Source organism: Triticum dicoccoides, chromosome 3B (assembly GCF_002162155.2).
Source record: "Triticum dicoccoides isolate Atlit2015 ecotype Zavitan chromosome 3B, WEW_v2.0, whole genome shotgun sequence".
Classification (NCBI taxonomy): Eukaryota; Viridiplantae; Streptophyta; class Magnoliopsida; order Poales; family Poaceae; genus Triticum; species Triticum dicoccoides.
The window spans coordinates 829,008,553-829,015,923 of NC_041385.1; the positions used below are offsets into that span (position 1 = coordinate 829,008,553).

At 42.6% G+C, this 7,371-nt stretch overlaps 1 pseudogene; it reads left to right on the plus strand.

Moving 5' to 3' along the window:
• The first annotated feature begins 1,188 nt into the window (after positions 1 to 1,188).
• On the plus strand, positions 1,189 to 2,142 carry LOC119280187 (annotated as a pseudogene).
• Positions 2,143 to 7,371: the final 5,229 nt, after the last annotated feature.

Here is a 7,371-nt window from a genome sequence, read left to right on the forward strand (position 1 = left end):
TATTTCCCATGTGGTCTTGTTTTGGACAATTTAAAGAATTAGCGCGACAATTTAAAAATTCAAAAGTTGCCATGGCAAGTAAGCATGAATTTGCCATGATTCAATAACTATATTCGCCATCATCCAGGAAGCAAATTTGCTATGATGCGTAAACAATATTTTAAATAGCACGCTATTTCGCCTTTATAACTCGGTTATAGCATATTTGGAAGGGAGACGTTACGTTTTGGCAAAATTGGACGCTACGGCGCTAATCGTGTAATTAGCACGCTACACACGCTATAACGTTGTAACGTTGTAACGTTACAACATGCAAACCATGCAAAACTGAAATAAGCACAGCCCAGCAGGCCCAGCAAGCCAAAACCAACCCACGACCACTAGCTTTCTCACTCCTTTTATCAGATGCATATATTGCTTGCTCCTATGAAAAATTAAATTGCTTAAATACTTTATTTCAAGATATATTTAATTTTTTTGCAAACGCTATTTTGAAATATAGCACGCTATTAGCGCGCTATAACTTGTGTAGCATTTAGAGAAGGGTCTCGCTATATTTTGTAGCGCGCTATTTAAAATATTGTGCGTAAACTAAATTTGTCATCATCAATTTAACAAAAGTTTTGATGTTTACATGGCAAGAAGTATAAGATTAGTTACCATGGTAGAAACAGGATATCTTCTAAAGTGTTTTTTTGTGGTTCTTGTTTTTTTTTTTTTGGTCTTGCTATTCTAGTCAAGATTTGATGATGTGCTTCCATGTATGAAAAATCAATGATAAAAATAAAATATATGTGTTTGCAAAAATAATACAAATGTAGTCGGGAAGCGGCCGAAATGCGCCAGTATGTTGGGCGCACGGCCGGCACATCCACAAATCCGGACGGACACGACCCTATTGCCACCACAAACGAACGAAAAGCGGATGAAACGGACGTTCGCTTGGGGTCACGCGTTAGAGTTCGCCTTACAACTTGCACAATGCAAATGGTTCACAAAGCTAGCTAGGTGCACGCACCTCTCAAAAAGAAAAAAGAAAAAAAAAAGAAAAGCTTGCTGCATGCATGTGCATCGGCGCATGGGGATACTCCTGAAAGATTAGCTGTCAGCCTGGCCAGTGTACCACACCGACAGCTGTGGTGTATATATACACCAGACCCAAGTGTTAAACCTCACGATTCAGAGCGCACAAGTACGTACGTGCATAGTACATCTCACGAGCACAGTAACAATAATGGCCATGTCCTCCAACCTCGCCCGCTCCCTCCCGGACAGCCCTGCCGGGGACTTGCGTCCCGCGTCGCTGCTCTCGAAGATGGCGAGCCGTGGCCGACGCCCGTCTCAGCTAGTCACCTCCGCGGTGTCGACCGACGAAGCGCCAGCCAACATGTCGCCCGGCTCCGTAGTCGGAGACATGGAGCGCGGCACTCTCGCCGAGAAGACCGGCCGCTCCGACGGCCAGCTGACGTCGCGATGGCGGGAGCTCCACGGCAGCAACGATTGGCAGGGGCTGCTGGACCCCATCGACACGGTGCTCCGTGGAGAGCTCATCCGGTACGGGAGTTCGCGCAGGCTTGCTACGACTCCTTCGACTACGACCGCTTCTCCCGCTACTCCGGTAGCTGCAAGTACCCGACGCGCACCTTCTTCCAGGACGTCGGTCTTGCCGGCGTCGGCTACGAGGTCACCCGGTACCTCTACGCCACATCTCACCCAAGCTACCCAAACTTCAGCATCTGGAAGCACAACCCGGGCGACGACAAGCTGTGGAGCGAGTCCGCCACTTTCATCGGCTTCGTCGCCGTGTCCACGGATGAGGAGACGGCGCGCATTGGACGTCGGGACATCGCCGTCGCCTGGCGCGGCACCGTGACCCGGCTGGAGTGGGTGGCCGACCTGACGGCGATGCTGAAGCCGCTCTCTGCCTGTGGTGTGCCGTGCCCCGACCCGAGCGTGAAGGTGGATAGGGGGTTCGTCGACCTATACATCGGCAAGGACCCGACGTGCCGGTTTAGCAGCTACTCGGTGCGCGAGCAGGTGCTCGCCGAGGTGCGGAAGCTGGTGGAGCGATACGCTGGGAGGGGCGAGGAGGTTGGCGTGACGGTCACCGGCCACAGCCTCGGCAGCGCGCTGGCCATGTGAATACCTTAACATGTGAATACCTTGTTACTTGATCATGAAAAGTTTTATGAGATGAGCTACTGTTATGACATATAATGATGCTAGAAAAGGTGACTGAAATTATCATTGATCAAACGTGTGCACCTACTAGCATTCACACTTCATAAATTCTTTCTTTTATCATTTACCTACTCGAGGACAAGCATGAATTAAGCTTGGGGATGCTGATACGTCTCCAACGTATCTATAATTTATGAATTATTCCTGCTATTATATTATCTGTTTTGGATGTTTAATGGGCTTTATTATACACTTTTATATTATTTTTGGGGACTAACCTATTAACCGGAGGCCCAACCCATATTGTTGTTTTTGCCTATTTCAGTGTTTCGCAGAAAAGGAATATCAAACGGAATCCAAACGGAATGAAACCTTCAGGAGAGTTATTTTTGGAACGGAAGCAATCCAGAAGACTTGGAGTAGACGTCAGGGAAGCTTCGAGGTGTCCACGAGGGTTATGGGCGCGCCCCCCACCCTCGTGGGGCCCTCGTGGCTCCCCTGACTGACTTCTTTCGCATATATATGTCCATATACCCCGAAAACATCCAGGAACACAATAGATCGGGAGTTCCGCCGCCGCAAGCCTTTGTAGCCACCAAAAACCAATCGGGACCCTGTTCCAGCACCCTGTTGGAGGCGGGATCTCTCACCGGTGGCCATCTTCATCATCCCGGCGATCTCCATGATGAGGAGGGAGTAGTTCACCCTCGGGGCTGAGGGTATGTACTAGTATCTATGCGTTTGATCTCTCTCTCCCTCTCTCTCTCTCTCGTGTTCTTGAGGTGATACGGTCTTGATGTATCGCGAGCTTTGCTATTATAGTTGGATCTCTTGTAATGCATTGAGTTTTCCCTTTGAAGTTATCTTATCGGATTGATTCTTTAAGGATTTGAGAACACTTGATGTATGTCTTGCCGTGCTTACCTATGGTGACAATGGGATATTCACGTGATCTTCTTGATGTACGTTTTGGTGATCAACTTGCGGGTTCAGTGACCTTGTGAACTTATGCATAGGGGCTGGCACATGTTTTCGTCTTGAATCTTCGGTAGAAACTTTGGGGCACTCTTTGAAATACTTTGTGTTGGTTGAATAGATGAATCTGAGATTGTGTGATGCATATCGTATAATCATGCCCACTGATACTTGAGGTGACATTGGAGTATCTAGGTGACATTAAGGTTTTTGTTGATTTGTGTCTTAAGGTGTTATTCTAGTACGAACTCTATGATAGATTGAACGGAAAGAATAGCTTCATGTTATTTTACTACGGACTCTTGAATAGATCGAGCAGACAGTATAACTTTGAGGTGGTTTCGTACCCTACAATAATCTCTTCGTTTGTTCTCCTCTATTAGTGACTTTGGAGTGATTCTTTGTTGCATGTTGAGGGATAGTTATATGATCCAGTTATGTTATTATTGTTGAGAGAACTTGCACTAGTGAAAGTATGAACCTTCGGCCTTGTTTTCTAGCATTGCAATACCGTTTGAGCTCACTTTTATCATTAGTTACCTTGCTGTTTTTATAATTTCAGATTACAAAAACATGTATCTACCATCCATATTGCACTTGTATCAGCATCTCTTCGCCGAACTAGTGCACCTATACAATTTGCCATTGTATTGGGTGTGTTGGGGACACAAGAGACTCTTTGTTAGTTGGTTGCAGGGTTGTTTGAGAGAGACCATCTTCATCCTACGCCTCCCACGGATTGGTAAACCTTAGGTCATCCACTTGAGGGAAATTTGCTACTGTCCTACAAACCTTTGCACTTGAAGGCCCAACAACATCTACAAGGAGAAGGTTGCGTAGTAGACATCAAGGACCGACAAGAAGAACATGAATAACAACCTCAATAGCTTATATGTTATGTTGATGTAAAATGGGTTGTACTGGTTCCTAACCTTGTATGATATATTGTCCATTTATGTTGTAATTTATCACTTCATAGAGGTATTTTGTAAACTGCTATGTTGTATTTACATATGGATGGCTGCGAACGGGATCAAATGTGTAATGTTCTGACAGTTTGCAAATACTTCCTCTTGGGCCGAAATTGGCATTTGGAATTGTGAGACACATTATGCTAAAAAATGTTCTTGATCAAAATTAGGCAGAAATAAATGGGTTAATGAGGCAGTAATAAATGGGCTAATGGGCTCCGCCAAATTTAAATTGTGCTCAAATCGATGACGATTTTTGTGACGGAAAATAGTATCCACGTAGGCAGACATGTCGTTCGAATTAGCCAATCGGAAATCCTACATGGCGTCAGTCCATGACGGATTGTTCCTGTCACAGAGGTTTGGGCTTGGGCGGGCCTAGTGCAGATCCATGACGGACAAGAACCGTCAAGGAAGGGATGATGTGAAATTATGACGTGATATACATGACGGATTTCAAATCTGTCATGCATGGGGACCCATGACAGTTTTTCACTAATCCATGATGGACTCTATCCGTCATGTATTAACAGATTTCTTGTAGTGGTGTCCTATTGATTCACTTGATGTATGTTCTGGCACTCAACTCGCGGATTCCCGAGGTGACATTGGGGGTAATCTATGCATAGGGATTGATGCACGTTTTCGTCCTTATTTCTCCGTAGAAATCTTGGGGAACTCTCTGAGGTTCTTTATGTTGGATTGAATATTATAAATCTGAAGTTGTTTGATGCATATCGTATAATTGACCCACGGATACTTGTGGTGACACTGGAGTATCTAGGTGACATTATGGTTGATTGATGTGTGTCATATGGTGTTATTTTACTACGAACTCTAGCGCTGTTTGTGACACTTGTAGGAATAACTCAATTGATTGTCAGAAATAATAACTTTGAGGTGGTTTCGTACCCTACAAGCAATTTCATCTTATGTTCTCCGCGATAGGAACTTTGGAGTGACTTTTGTTGCATGTTGAGGGATTGCCATATGATTTAATTATGTTATCATTGTTGAGAGAATTTGCACTAGTGAAAGTATGAACCCTAGGCCTTATTTCGAAGCATTGCTATACCGTTTTCGCTCACTTTTGTTACTAGTTACCTTGCTGTTTTTTATATTTTCAGATTACAAAATCCTATATCTACCATCCATATAATGCTTGTAACACCATCTCTTCACCGAACTAGTGCACATATACAATTTACCATTATATTGGATGTGTTGGGGGCACAAGAGACTCTTTGTTATTTGGTTGCAGGGTTGTTTGAGAGAGACCATCTTCATCCTACACCTCCCATGGGTTGATAAACCTTAGGTCATCCGCTTGAGGGAAATTTGCTACTGTCCTATAAAACTCTGCGCTTGGAGGCCCAATACGAGTCTACAAGAAGAAGGATGTGTAGTAGACATCATATGGTACTAAACTTCCCACACTTCCCTCCACTTGTCGTATAAAATAATGGGCCTTAGAGATTAACCAGGATTTATTGTCTTATATGGGCCTAAGCCCATCTATAATGCATCATATTGTTATATGCTAGTCCTACTCCTCTTCTTCCTCCTCCACCTGCTCAGCTCTCCTTCCATCCCTGCCTCGCCTTCGCCTCGCTGTCACTTGCAGCGCTGCCTGTCTCTGACGAGGTAGGTATATAATCTAAGCGGTAAGCCGAACCCACACCTAAAAACCAGCATCCTTGCTGCTGCTTTCAGGTTGTCCCTGCCCCCGCGAGGCCTCAGGGATGCTATGGTCAGGCGCAAAGTCCATGTCTCGCCGATAGAGCCCCGCGCACCTACGTCCTTTTCTTCTTCTCTCTTAAATGAAATCGACTTACACCTATTTTTTTAGGCAACCTATAATTAGCTGATGCGTCAAACTTATTTCCATCTCTTTAACTATGTTTTTGCAGTTTAATTTGAGCTAGAAAATGTATCTATTATATAATTAAGACAGAAGGCAAATAAGAGATTACATTAGCCCAGATATATTAAATTATCTCACACCGTAAATTATAGATACTAATGGCCCATCTTAAAAAGAGTCCAATTCAAAAAAATAAGGACCCCGATATCTCCCGGCCGTTCGGTTTGGGAGAGCCCCAGATCGAACGAGTTGTTCGTTACAGGTGAGCCGATTGACCGAACGTGTCTGTTCGGGACGAGAACCGACAGCCCAAACACCATCACTCTAGGCCTTTTTTGCATTGAATAAAAAGGAAAATAAAGCACAGTTTACCCAAAAACTATTTTGACTAAGAAAAGCCCACTTTTCTCTGTGACGAATAGAGGTCAGATTTGCCATACTCTAAAAATATTGAAATGGTCCAAAAATAATTTATGCTCTTTTTACTATATAACTTATGCTCTTGGTCCAAAAATAATTTATGCTCTTTTTACTAGAAAATATAGAACAAGATACTACTAAAAAATTACTATGAGTTGAAGCCAAAAAAATTGCCATGATCTTTATAAACAAAAATTGCCATGGTAAAAAAAAAGATCTTTTTTCTGTAAATAGCAAAAAAGAAAACAGTTCATGGCAATGTTGCATCTCTACCATGATGGCAAGAAATGTGTATTAAAAAAATTTATGCTCTTTTTACTATATGATTGAAGAGACAAAAAATGTGGATGAAAATTTGCCATCATGTGGAGCAGAAACAAAAGTGCACAATCTTTTGTTTAGTAATAATTGCCATGTTTTGTAAAGTAAATGACCATAGTCAATAGAAGCAAAAATTACCATGAATGGTGGAAAAAGGCAAAATTTGTACTGGATGTAAAGTATTTTTGACATGATCCATATAAGTAAGTGTGTCATGAGTGAAAAAAGGTAAATTTGTCATGTATGTCACATAAAAATTGTGATGGCAATAAAAAGCTAATTTTGCCATGTTAATAAAGGTAAATTAGCCATGGAAAAATAAGAAAGTAAAATTTTCCACGGCAATAAAAGTTAAATATTGCCATGGGGATTTAGGTAAAATTGTCGTGTTAATAAGGGTCAATTTACTATCGATAGATAGGCAAGCAAAAATTGCCATGGCAATAAAAGTTAAATATTGCCATGGAGATTTAGATAAAATTGCCGTGTTAATAAAGGTAAGCTTGCCATCGGCAAATAAAAAACTAAAACTTGCCATGGCAATAAAATTCAAATATTGCCATGGGATTTAGGTAAATTTGCCATGTTAACAAAGGTCTATTAGCCATGGCAAATAGTAAAACTTGCCATGGCAATAAA